Source organism: Plectropomus leopardus, chromosome 19 (genome assembly GCF_026936395.1).
Source record: "Plectropomus leopardus strain MGB_pleo_1.0 chromosome 19, ASM2693639v1, whole genome shotgun sequence".
In the NCBI taxonomy this organism is placed as follows: Eukaryota; Metazoa; Chordata; class Actinopteri; order Perciformes; family Serranidae; genus Plectropomus; species Plectropomus leopardus.
In genome coordinates, this window is record NC_142194.1 from 21,438,836 (window position 1) to 21,452,915 (window position 14,080).

The 14,080-nt window shown below is 39.7% G+C and overlaps 1 protein-coding gene and 1 long non-coding RNA gene across 2 annotated transcripts in view; one reads left to right on the forward strand and one right to left on the reverse strand.

Annotated features, from left to right (window-relative positions):
- Positions 1 to 14,080, forward strand: part of shisa9a (shisa family member 9a) — a 71,284-nt gene that overhangs the window by 16,864 nt on the left and 40,340 nt on the right. The gene's annotated exons all lie outside the window — the stretch shown is intronic.
- LOC148186357 (uncharacterized) overlaps positions 1 to 14,080 on the reverse strand; it is a 104,297-nt gene that overhangs the window by 9,842 nt on the left and 80,375 nt on the right. Inside the window, exon 3 of the long non-coding RNA XR_015774969.1 lies at positions 3,539 to 3,684. This is a non-coding gene — a long non-coding RNA (uncharacterized LOC148186357). The remainder of the gene's footprint in view (positions 1 to 3,538; positions 3,685 to 14,080) is intronic.

Genomic DNA, 14,080 nt, shown 5'->3' on the forward strand with positions numbered 1-14,080 from the left:
ACTCACAAATACAGAGAAGGAGTTTTGTTTTCCACCCTTCTGATTGCAGCAATCGCCCTTCTCTCAGCTCCGCTCGGCTTCTGGCCACAGTTGCCTTTTTTCTTGGCATTTCTTGTCTCTTATGGCGATAGTTTGTTCTTCCTTCTACTCCTGGTTTTGGTTTTGCGTGGTTTCTAGACAACATTCTCACAATTTTTCTCCAGAGAGAAGCAGGAGTGTGTTTCTATTTACAATCATTTACAGTGGATGTATGCAACAGCCTTAGGGACTGTTTGTTATTTATGACAGGGGAGGGGAGGGGATGGTGCGAAAAGGAGGAAGCATATCAAATAATTCTAAGCACTGGGGAGGTACTTTTTTTTTATGCTTAGAGGATGGGCATACAAATTTAATGTTTATGTTCCTATTTGTTTCATAGCTGATTTTTAAAGAAAACATGCCTGATTTTAATTTTTTAACAAAATATGTCTTCCAAAACCAGCGGGCCTGTGGGTTTGGAGTGCATGGTTTTTTATTTCATTCAATGTTTTGGCAGTTTTTTTTTCTTTATATCTTTTTAGCCATTTTTTCTGGCAAGTTCTCTTTTGTTGCTTATTTTTTTTCAGAAGGCATGTTTCATTTCTTTAATTCAATTTTTAATTTGATTTCTTTAATTCAATTTTCAATTTGATTTCTTTAATTCAATTTTCAATTTATTGTGTTATTTGTATTATGTTTCTAATTTTTGGCGATTTAAAAAAAGGGGTTTTTTTCCCCTCTTAAAATGTTTGCCAGTTTTTAATGAAAACCTTTTTATTTTTTTGCAGATTAAAATTTTTTTTTCGAAGGCATATTTTCTTCAAAAATTGCCCAAAATACACCGTTTAGCACAGCCAGATATTGTAAAAACCATTTGGTTGTTGGAGTCGGTCCTTGAACACATCATGTGGAATGACTAGTTCTGTCAAAAGAAAACATAACTAGATCTGAGCTTACAAATGTGATATTTCATCAAATTAACTTTATTCTAAATCTTATGTAAGATTTGGCCAAAAATTAAGTGTTTGCATGAACTAACCAGCATGCACAACAATAGTGAAAAACTGCAGATTTTTTTCAACTCCAGGACTTCGTCTTCAACTTTTAACTTTTTAACATTAAAAGGTCAGTGTTTAAACTCTAACAATTATTTTTTTTCTGGTGGAGGAAGGGTCATGCCTTTTCCCCAATGAAAAATATACAGAGTTTCAGCTTCCTCCTCTGATAAATAAAGAACAGTCCCTGTTAGGGCAGCAATAAATATGCATATATTTTGTGCTGTGAGATTGGGAATGAGTCAACAACTGAACAACAAATCTCCTTCCTTGGAGAATTTAAACCAGGAGATAAACTGTTTTTTTGGTTGTTTTCTTCAGGATGCTGTTTTTATTTATTTTTCACACATAAAAGCTGACCCTGTCAGTAGAAGCTTTTCACAGTCAGAACCACCTCAGTGTCAAAGGAGAGGGTCAAGGAGAACACACCAATTGAATACATAGTATTATCACTTTTCAACTACTCACTTCAAAAAAGACAGCTCCACTGAAAAACCGAACGTGGCTTTGAAAAGTTTGTAGTTGGTTCTGAAAGCAGGAAGACAGCTGCCCTTAATGTGAATTAACAACAGTTACAGTGGATTGCAATAGTGACCCAGTTTCATACAGTGCCGTTTAAAGAATCTCTTGTGACAAAATTTGCTTATTTGCTTCCTTGTTGAGAGTTGAATACAAAACATCCTCTGATGTTAAATATGAAACGATGGCTGGCAGACGGTTTGCTTTACACAACACAAGACTGGGTAAAGGGGGGAATAGCTGCTCGACAAACCAAAATCAAAAATGACCTGCCTCTCACCCGGTAAGAAACGTTAACGTCCCACAAGAAAATTTTCTGCTATTATTTTTTTAATTTTTTTTAATTTTTGATATTTCCTCCGAAACCATTACTCCACTTTATACCAAACTTTCTGTGGATCATAATTGGACTTATTAAAAGTAATCAAAAGCTTGGTAATACGTCATTGTGTTTTGAATATATTGACCCATGAACTTTAGGGGGGCGTGGCTCCGCACATAAATAGACCTAACTTTATAGCTGTATTACCAATCAGCAAAGCTAAAAACTCAAATCCACCACTAGGGGGCACCACAAATGAAAGAAATGTGCGAAGCATGACACAAATCAGATGTTTTCAAATGTTAAACTGTTTGTCCAATCATTACATAACTATCAGGATATGTTTAAAAATAATGCTGTACGACGTCTGTTTAATGATTTTGATATTGCTCGATAGGAAGCGCAATTAGTTGCAATCAAATAAGTTGGCCTTTTGCAAAATTTGGCCAGAAGTCATTGACCGTTTATGCATAATCACCAAACTCGGTGGATAATTCTAACTAAGCCATTGAAGTATGTCCTCAAAATGTTTCTGCAATCGACCGGCAGGAAGTGACAGTGGTGCCAAAGAAGAATGTGACCTTAAACCGATTTGGGCATAAATGAATGAGCCTCTGTCAAGGTTTTGATCCAACCTAATTTTCACATAGGGATGCACAATAATATCGGCACGTCATTGGTATCGCCTGATATAGGCTTTAAAATTAAATATTGGAATCAGCTAACATGCTGATGTTTGCCAATATCACAAACTGATTTTACTGATAAAATGAACATGTACAATACATAAATCTTAGTTGAAGTATTTTTCTTATTTCTCACAATGAATGGGTATTAAACTGAAAAGTATTGTATTTCATGTCTTCATCTGCTAGCGGGCCATTATGATAAGAGTGTGCATAGTATGATGTTAATTCCACTACAGAAGAGTCTGATATATCTGTATCGGTATAGCCCAAATGAAGCACAAAATCTGCAAAAAAAAAAATCAATACTGTGAAGCCCTACTTTCATGTTTTAAACATCCATGTGAGCCTGAACCCCAGAATCAGTGCTTGTGGCTATATCTTACATTTAAATTTTTAAAGCCAAACAACTGAACTCCTTCCTTGCGAAATAGGCACTCTTTTTGGTTTGCTGAACCTGTTGACTCAGTATGGAAATCTGAAATTGCTTTCCTGCCCTTTCATTGGCCGCTGTGTTTGGTTTCATGCATATATGCAAATGCACCATTTCAGTATCATCTCATCAGATCCCAGCAGCAGCAGCAGCACGTCACTGTGTCTGTGCACAAAGCAACTTAATGAGCTCCACAATCCCAACGGGCCGCACCTTATTGGAAAATCAGAGAGCACATTAATTTAGGTGGCTGTCCAGTAATGTATAATACACTCCGCCTGTGATGACGCATTCAGCTTTTAGTCAGCTCTATTATTGTATATGCACATTTAATACTTCCCTTGAGTGTTTCCTCGCAGCCCATAATCATACAACTCTCTGCACATATGATAAACATCTCCAATCACACAAGAAAGACACTTTTCGCCATTGCATCGAGGGCTGCAGCGAGCAGAGGAATAATTCTAGAGAAGCAGAAGAGACAGGCATCCAGAGGGAGAGGTACCTTTAGATGTCACTGTCAACCTCAGCAGCAGGCAGCGATTGAATCAGTCCCCCTCAGGAATCCTGGGAAATGGAAGCGGAGGGGATGTGAAAGTGTCTTTTTTTCCCTCCTCCCATTCTGAGGCTGACGGAGAGTAGTCGTACACACTGAAAGATAGAGAAAGTGACGGGACAAAAAATGAGACAGATAGAGAGTGGAGGAGCAGAGATGAGAGGAGAGAGATTGTGGAGAAGGAAATCCACAGAGGGGAGAGTGTCTGGCGAAAGACGAAGATCTATACGGAAACCATCGATCTTTCAGGCCTCTCCTGATATGAGAGAGCAGATAGCGTTCACACGCCGCTCCCTGCTGCGAGCACACAATGGTAAAATTCTGTTGTGTTGACTTTGAGAGCTTTCACATTCATTTAATCCCAAACTGGTCAAAAGCTCCAGCGTCTCAATTTTCTGTAGCATCTGTGAGACAGTTACATGTCAAGTGTGAACAAACAGTATTGATGTGAATGTGGCAGGTGCATCAGTCTCGCATAGTTTACCAGTCGAAGATGAGAGGGATTGATTTCTTGTTTCTGTGGGGAGACAATGAGGAGGCAGCTGATGGAAAACTGAAAAGGGACAGAGACAATGGAGGTCTGGAGTGTGTCTATTGTACGTTTGTATGAATGTATGAATTATTTGTATGAACAAGTAACTGGTGCAAACAGCTTAGTTGTAAGAAATTCCTAATTAATTTTTCCTCAAATTTGTTTTTAGGGTGAATCTGGTTTGTTACTCCCTAGATCTCATTTGTTAAGCTCCAGCTTGCATTCTTGATATTAATAACACTATATTAACCAAGCTTTTGCTCATACATTGTAGGGGTAGACGTTAACAATAAATTTATCTTAATGTAATACAGAGCCATAATTAGCAATATCAGTACTGATACCACTATTTTTATGCCTTCTTGCCAACGATAGCTGAAGCCGGAGTCATTCTGTTTTTGGGTTGTCCTCTGTCCATGCCATTCTTATGATCTCAAAAACATCTATTCCTTTAAATTTGGCACAAAAATTAACTTGGATTCAATGGTGATCTAATTAGATTTTGGTGGTCAAAGGTCAGGAGTCAAAGTCACCATGACCTTGTCTGTCTCATTCTTGTTAAGACAATATCTCAAAAACATCTTGGAATTTTTTCAAATTTGGCAAAAACATTCACTTGGACTCCACAATAACTTGATTGGATTTTGGTGGTCGAAGGTCAAGATCACTGTGACCTCACAATATGCTCATTATGACAAAAAAGCACAGCGGAGCTCTTCATGAGTTCCTTTTTATTCCCTTAAAAGCAGTGTTAGCTGTTAGTGGATAATTGATTTGTTGATCTGATCAGGGCTGATCAGATTGGTGGATGAGAGGAGCAGCTGCTGCATAAGCGAGTGAAATCAAACTTTTAGACCCAGCAAATAACTATTAAGTTTTGCTTTTTCAATGCACCTGGCATTCTGCTGCTCTATCTGTGCCCAGAGTACGCCCTGTGTTCAAACAGCGCTCCGAACAAACGGTCCCACTCCATAAATATAAAATTAATACGTTGTTGCAAATGTTTTAATCATGGCGGGCCGCCACAAATAAATAAATTAGTGTTGTTAAGGCGCACTAATTTGTTAGATATATGAACCGTTGTATGAGGATATGTTGCGTACGTCTATGCCTTACTTTTGGTTTTAACTTCCAAGTAAGGTATAGGTCATCTACCGAAACTGGTAATTTATAGGACGGGCAATACTTTTGACAGACACCAGACATATTGTGATGTTTTAAACACGTCTGATGTCACTAAATTTTACTGCCCAACAGACTCTGTGGTAGTGTTGGGGTCTCAGCATTACTTTTGGGAGTATGATGTCATCAAAAACATTAGAAAAGTAGCCAAGTCAAGTCTCAAATCTATATTAAATATATCACATTTTAGATCTCTAAATGGTGACTATTAAAATAACATGACATCTGAGTCCTTGAACGCCCAGACAGTTGCAGATGCAGATGCAGTTTTATTAATTTTTTATACCTCTGGGACTTTGAGTGTTAAAAATTGATTGAAGTATTTAGGCGTTAAACTCTCAAGTCCTTACTTGCGTGAATGTTTGTATGCTAAATGTGTGTTTATGCATATGCGTGCTGTACAAAAATGTGAAATTTTGCATGCAAGGCCCTGAGTGCAAACATTTCACTCGGCAGCCCTTCATGTTCTTTCAGTATCATATTGAATTCTATCTTGTTGTATCCGACTCGTTTAGTCCAGCCGTATGTTTGTATTGATTTTAATCTGCAGCCGTAATACAGCCCGACTGTCAGCCTCCTCTCCGCCTATCCCATACGTCTCCTCCTCTCTGATTGTGTACATTGTTCCACTGAGCTCTGCCCTGAGATCAACAGTTAAAAGCCATAAAAGATGTATAATTCATTCCACGCAGCACTGCCTGTGCAACAGATGAGATTTATGTATGACTGCCTCCCCCTGACCCACCATATCCATCTCCAGGTAACTCGCTAAATTATAATGCATCCCACACGTTACGGGTCCTTTAGTGAATGTGAAAACAAGCTATTTTATTCTCTGTGAAAATGTTCAGTTCAAATGAAGCCTATGTGCAGCCTGGTTTAGTTCAGGAATTCAAAGTTAATAAAATGCAAAGTTTAATTAGCTACATGTGACATTTAGCATTTCAAAATTTAATATCTTCCTTGGAATAAATATGACAAGTATTTTACCTGAGATGGATCTACGTTTAACCAAACACATCAATAAGTCCTCATTCTCAAAGTATTTTCTCTTCTTACATTTAAAGTATTAAGATAATTTGTGATAATATGAACAAGTACGTACACCAAGCAGCCAAACAGGGTTATGTGAAACAAAAAATAAACACTTTTCTTAGCCCACTTACGCCACAGACTACATCACTGCAATACCAGAACAACACTTCTTTTTCATTCTTTAAGTCCTACAAGTGCACTTCCATTAGCTTCAGCTTAAAGCTTTTGGCATGATGTTATATATGTTGCCATTTATATCTAAGACTTTTTTACAAGATTGTCATTTTAAAATGATTTAGCCAGAAACATCAAAAAGTAAACTGGAGGCGGCCTTTGTAAACCACTCATTGAGCTGCATTGTCCTGAAAACACAACATTTCAATGCCCCTTAAGTTAGAAAAATGTCCCATTGGAAGGCCAACCCCTGTCTCGGACAGACCGTTATCCCCAAAACATACGCCCATTGCTCTAAAGTCTCTCAGAAAACACACACTCCCTGTAGTAAATTTGCCTTTCCCAGCAGCATTTGAGCCACTGATCTCGGATGTTTTCACCAACATTTTGTGATGTTTCCCAGTAGTGTTTGAGCTACCAGTCTCATGTGTTTTTACCAACCTTTGGCAACGTTCCCCAGCAGTATCTGAGTTACCTCTTGCATGTTTTCATCAATCCTTCGCAATGTTTTTTAGCTCCATGATCCACAGATCCGAGGTATTCATACCGACACTTAGCAGCGTTTCCTAGCAGCATTTGAGCTGCTGAACTTGGGTGTTTTCACTGACTCTTTGTAATGTTTCCAAGTGGTCTTTTAGCCAAAAATCCTGTCCTGGATGTTTTTACCGACCGTTTGCAAAGTTTCCCAGTTGCGTTCGAGCCATCTATCTCAGATGTTAAACGACCCTTCATGGCATTTCACAGCAGCATCTGAGTCACTTATCTTGGATGTTTTTACCACCATTTGAGGCACCAATCTTGGATGTTTTGACTGACCCTTTGCAGGGCTTCCCAGCAACATTTGGCAAACATTTGGCAAACATTATGTCAACCTATGTCTAAATATCTGTTGCAGCATGTCTTGTCAATTTCCACAATTACTATCATGTTTCCAATCAACTCTACTGCTTTCTAAAATATTTTTTTTCCCTTTTTAAAAACTGAATTTTCTGTGAGACTCTCACTCCTACGTCTTCGCAGTGCTATAAAAGCTTTTATGTTGTAAAGCAATCTCAGAGTGCAATCTACGGCCTGACTGAAGCTGCCAATCTCCTGAGTGCCTATCTGCTTGCTTATGTCTTGTTTGCGTTAATGGTTTATTGCTGCTAAAATGTGACACTTTTAATCTATCTGCCAATAGCTCAGTTTACAGCTTTCATTCAAGCCAGTGTTTAGAAAGAAGATTATCATCATTATCTTCACAGACACATGTTTACATCTGCAACCTGCCAGACACGTATCAATTTCAACCCTGAGCAGAAAACCAAACACATGCTGAAGTATCCTTAACCGGCTCCGACGCCACAGCTGCAGAAACCCTTGAGTGAAGGTTTTAATATCAAGTGGTGTACATCTGATTAAATTTGCAACACATCTTAACATTTCATGGAATACTATTGGTTTGAATATCAAAATACTGTCATGAAGCTGCAGCACAAGCTTGCTTTGCCAAACCACCCTTCTCTAAGCATTAGCCCAAATTTATTATTGTTTTCTGGTTTCTAACTGACATCTCAGGTTTATCCATCACCATGTCCACACTCCTACACTGTCTGCCCATCTGTGGTTGATGGAATTCCAAGACTTCTTCATCCGCAAGCATGGCCACGGTTGCAACATTTGTTTACTGCAGTGCTTATTTATTTTCTGGGAAGATTTGCGAACAGCAGGCGCAGGGCACACAGGTTGTCAGAGGGTAATAAGCAGGGGAGAGAGAAAGGAAGGAGGAAACAAGAGAGCGATGCTAGCTAAACCGTGTTTTTATGGAGGATAATTTTCCTCCCCAGAAGGCAGTGATTGGCATTAATTACCGAACAGGTGCTAACAGCGATGAATCTCATAATTAACCGGTTTGGATTTAGTTCATTTGGGAAGACGTGACTATAAGGCGGCGGCTGCAGGAGTGTGTGTGAGCATGTGTTTGGTGTGTGTGTTTGTGCAAAAGAGAAAACAGAAGTGAGAGATAATGTCAGAGAGACTGTATACAGTATGTACAGTAAGTATGTGTGTGTTTCTGTTTGTGTTGAATCTGCAGGGTGAGATCATTTTCCGTCACAGCTATTGTGGTCTCTATCTCACAGCTTGGACAAAGTTATCAGCTATCACAGACTTTAGTAGTTTGTACTTGACTAAAATGTGTGTGAAGTGCCCAGCAAAGATTGGTCAGACTGTAATGTTGTGCCTCTGCAAATGGTCCTGATCAGAAGCCAAAAACTGTAACGCAATCATGAGGCAGATGGCCAGTGACGTTTTCATGCACAATGATGGTGATTGTATTATGATACAGTGTTTTATCATATGTGTCTGTCTTTTTTAAAACTTTTTTAAAAAAACATTCTGTGTCCCCTTTCTAATTTTGAACGTTTTTGCGCGTTCATGTATGCAGAGCAGGTGGAGCTTTCCATTAGGTTATTTTTCCTCTGTGGTTTGAGGAGTTTTAGTCCCAGAGTGGAAAATAAATCTGTTGATCATTAAGAGCTGATCAGATCAGATTGATGGATGAGAGGAGCAGCTGCTACAGAGGGAGTGCAAGTAAACTTTTAGACCCAGCAAAATGCTAGGTATAGTAAACTTAACCATTAAGTTTCACTTAAGTTTCACTTTCACTATACCTAGCATTCCTCTACTCCATCTGTGCCCAGAGTGTGGTGCAATGCATAACTGAATGGTACATACTGCATATTCCAACAGCCTTCCCATGGAAATTTACAAGTTATAATCTTTGAACCCTGACCTAAGAGCTAGAAGTATTTATCTAAACTGTCCTTGTGGAAGAAGTTTTCTTTGAGGGCTTTTTATGTAGCATAAAGAGAAAAAAAAGTCCATAGTGTGGAAGTTGTGATGCATAAATGTTTGAGTGCAGGATTGTGTATTTCAAGATGCTTGGACCCACAGGAAAGATGTCCAGGTCACAGAAGTTGGCACAACTTTAACTTTGGAATTATTTCTGAACCATAGCAGGATGTCTCAATTGGACGTTCTTACCCCACATGCAAAATCTTCTTTGTAATGATCCAGTTAAATCAGAATAATTTGGTTTACTTAAGTTGTTAACACTTAGAAAGAACAAGTTGATATCACTAAATAGTTTCAGAGTTGCAACAACTTCACAAAATTAAGTGCACGCAGGTAAATTTTAATCAAACTTCACAGTATGATATAAAGTCAACATAACATTTAGTGTACAACGTTCATTCAGCATTTAAATGTTTGCTCGGTAGGGTTAGAAAATTGTTAGTAAAAGTTAGTAAAATTTGCTGTTAGATGCGATCATTTAAAAGCAATCTTTGCTCTAATGTGTAGTTTCCGAGACTTATTTCTGAGTGGAATGGAATCATAAAATCATCTCGGCATGGGTTATTAAAGATGTTGGATATGCAAATATTATACTGTGGAAATGGATCTTTCCACATCATCCCAAACATGCTAGAATGAGTTGATATCTGTGCAGGCCAGTGAAGCTACAGCAGGAGATCTGTGACACTCCAGGTGTTGTTTAGTTTGTGTGTTATCAAGCTGGAGGGGTCCGTCCAAGTGTAAATCAGCTATAGCGAAGAAGGAGTGAACCTGGTCAGTGACAATAGTCAGACACGGCTGCATGATAACATTTGAGTCAAATTCTGAATCGCGATCCAGATTCTGATTCAGGCTCTTTCATCCGCCAGCACTTTGGATTTTATTTAATGATGCAACATTTTTTACACTCATCAGCAGTCCGAATGTAATGTGGCTTTGTCCAAAATTGACTGATCCGATTATACAACAAGTTTACAGGCTGTTAATTTCCTTTTTTCTGCAACTACGAATAATGGCTACGCATGTACAAGCTTGCATTTCTCCAGCAGAGTTTTTGACCGAATGCTGTTGAAATTAAGTGTCGGCAAAAACTCGTTCAAACTTTAAAACTTGTAAAATTTATGGAAAACAAAGTGTCAAATACTCGTATTGAACAGACAAATCTGATTCACCTGACATGATTCTGAGTCGGGTACAGCCTTAGTTTTTGTAATCATAGTTTTTGCTTAATGAAATAAACACTGGCTCCAAGCATTTGTCTTGATTGAGCTACAACAGCATCATTTCACATTAATCAGTGCTCTCTGAGACGACCTCCTTTACACAAAATTTGTGCCTGGACGTGATTCGTCTGTCTACATATCATTTTGGATGATGGCAGAAACAAAATTCAGTAAGTGATGCAAGAAATGCTGGTCTTTTCATGCATCAACGTAATACTTAAATGACTTGTTAGAGTGCACGGTCTGTATCGAGGCAGAGATTGTTCCTTATAAACTGACACCTCGCTGTATGTGTAGCCAAGCATTTGTCCCCTCGGTGCATCTCGCTCTGGGCTCTGGGTTAGTTTTTGTAGTTTTGCAATGCTCCTGGCAGTGCAGGCAGCGCCCAGCGGGGTAGGGTGTGAGGCTGGGGGGGGGGGTCGTCCATATGGGGATTTCCTTGTGACCCACTTCTTCCCCCCCATGCTGTCGCACAGAAACCATCTTCTGCCTCCCCACTCTGCAGCATTTGTCAGGCAGAAGGAGTCGTCTTTGTCTGCTCGCACTATTTCCCTCACACTCCTCCTGTTGCCAAGACACGGAGCAGTGCAGGAGAGCCGACAGTTACCACCGACACTCTGCAAGACCATTGCCTCTGCACGGACCCTCACATGAACGCAACCACACAACATTCAGTTCACGTAAAAAAGGCAGTCACACGGAGAGCAGCTGGAAACTGTTGCGCAAATAGACAGCGGCTGCAAAGACCCGTGTGAGAATGTGTATCCACATGCATAACGTTTCTGTTGTTCTTTGCACAATTCTTCTCACAGCAACACATTTACACACACAATGGCGCACACAAACTGTACACTTTGCACCCTGCCAGCGCCTGTGTTCTCCTGCTTACAAAATTGAGCGAGGCAGCCGGTCCTTCTTCACTAACCTACTTTTTCCTCTCCCCTCGCCTCCTTTTCTGCCCCCCATCTCTCCTCCAATAGAGTATGGATGTCGATTCCTGTGGCATGGGCCATCAATAAGTGACGCGTTTAGTTTATATCGCTAATAACAGAGCGTCACTCATCTTTTGTGGATGACTAGACAGGTCCTGCAGATTCACTCACGGAGCTAATCTGTCCCTCTTAGCACCGAGCTCCCTCAGGGGACATTCAGAGGTTCTTGGAAGAATATTCCTCTCAAATTTTACATCTTTCATGAGCTGGGGAAGAGCAGGGGGACGGTATAAGATGCCCTTCTTAATATGTTGAGCCCAATGCAGTAGGGCTGCACAATTAATCGAATAGTAATCACGATTTTGGTTTCCCGCAATAAAAAGAGCATGATCTGCGGCAATATTGCCCTTAATATGCTCTGCTCGTAGAATACTATGCAGCACATCAAATCAAACCCTATCTCCACTAAAAAACTTTCCTTAGTGTTGCAACGGCAGATTGTCAGTCTGCAGATTGCAGGCTGAAACAAAAACCATCCATGATCATATGTTCTTTGGAAGTACTCCATATTTAGGAAAAAACTAATCATACGCAAAGAGTGCATTAGAATTGTGTGTGTGCCACAAAGAAACACAACTATTGTGTTACTGTCCTGAAAAAAAACACAAACTGTCGGACAATGAATGCGTGAAAGTTAAGAACAGGGTTCATACACATTTTAATAATGAATTTCCATGACTTTGGAAGATTTTAGGACCATACATTCTCTGAAATGATCACGGATAGTCCTTATCTCTTCTTCTCATTACTAAAATAGCTTTTTTAAATTTATATGTTGTTTATATGTTTATATTTTAAAAAATAATTAATTCAGAAAAACATCTTAATATGACTAAGGGACTACTTGTTAGTTATGAGAGGGGAGGGGTGTTGTAAAAAGGCAGAGGCATGTCAAATGACTTTTTAAAGGAGATTTTTATATATATAATATAATACATATAATACATGCATTCTGCAGGTTTGTAAGGTGAAAACGTTTTTTGTAATAAAAAAAAAAACATTTCTTCATGTTTTCTTAAAAGTGGCCAAAATGATGCTACTTATCTTTATTTAGACAGAAACCGTAAAAAATGACGGATTTTCACATTTCTGATACTGCATGCGTTTTTCCCCAAGTCACTTAGGGAGGCTCAAAGAAAAATATCAGTAACTTTGTGGAAGGCCATAAAAAACAAAAACCTTGCCATCCCCCTCCTTTGACAAATCAAATACAGTCCATTGGGCCTATTCTTATTTTTGGGCTTATTCTCAACATTCTGGGCTGAGACTTTGGATGCCAGACCTAATCACCCTATGTTAGCAGGAATGTAGCACACCATGAACGTGAAATCAGTGCTCTACTGGTTTAAATGTAAAATGTGCAATAAAAATATTTCATCCCTAAAAACAATAAATAATCCTCATCTCAGTATCGATCAAAATAATCGTGATTACCATTTTGACCATAATCGTGCAGCCCTACAATGCAGTGACCTGCTCCTCCTGCAGAGATAAATACTCAGGGTGCCTCTGACAGCAGATGGACAGAGGGAGAGGAGGAGGCAAAGAGAGGGGGAGACAGGTACACAAATAACACATGGGTAAGAATGTGTGCTGATATCAGACGGGCATATGGCACAGCGACACTGAGACACCGAGCCTCTCGATCTGGCCCCACGGACGCCTTTCTCCCTATTAGCAAATCCATGTCATATCTCCAATAAAGCACGCAATTACGTTCAATTAAAGCAAATTATACTTTCACAGCTGAGGCAGGAGCAAAAAACACACCACAGCAAAGCAACACACGCTGATACTGAAGATTCCCCCCAGCGAGCCAACAGAAGGCAGAATTTTTTAGAGGAGACAGATTACGCAGCTCGCAGATGGATTCAAGGCCTCACTTTGACTCACTGATGTGTTGTGGCTCTCAGGAAGGAGCGAGAGCATGAGAGAAAAGAGGAACGCATTGTGGTTGTGGAAACTTCTAAATGTCATGAAGTTATGAGTCTGCGAGCAAAAACAAATTACGTGATGATAAAGCGTCGTGTTATCGAGCTGTTGTGCTTCGAGACAAATGTAACGAGGGGTTATTTGTACAGCGTGCACCTCAAAGCCCTTTCTTTGTTCCCCCCAAACAAAAAGAAGCTGGTTAATTGCAGTCTGGAACTGATTAGATTGTTCTGATGCTATGTGAAGTGCACGCAGATTTTTACCGCTCACATTTTACTCGCAATTATTGTCATGCATTTCTCCTCCCGCCCCTGAGGGATGGGCGAGGAGGAATCTGCACACTGCCCCTGTCGTGTCTTTGCAGGCCAAGAAAAGCTCCTCACAGCTGTGCTCCCGATGCTTAAACCTGTCAGGGATTGAGCCCCAGGGCCAGGTGCAGCAGACTAAAGCTTTTAAACATAAAGCTCCTCTTCAGCGGAGCCAGAGGCCGCGGGTCAAAGACTGCAGGGGAATAAACTCGGAGGTTACATTTAATTAAACACTATCAGCAGTCAGAATCCTACCTTCAGCACGTCCGCTTTGTTAA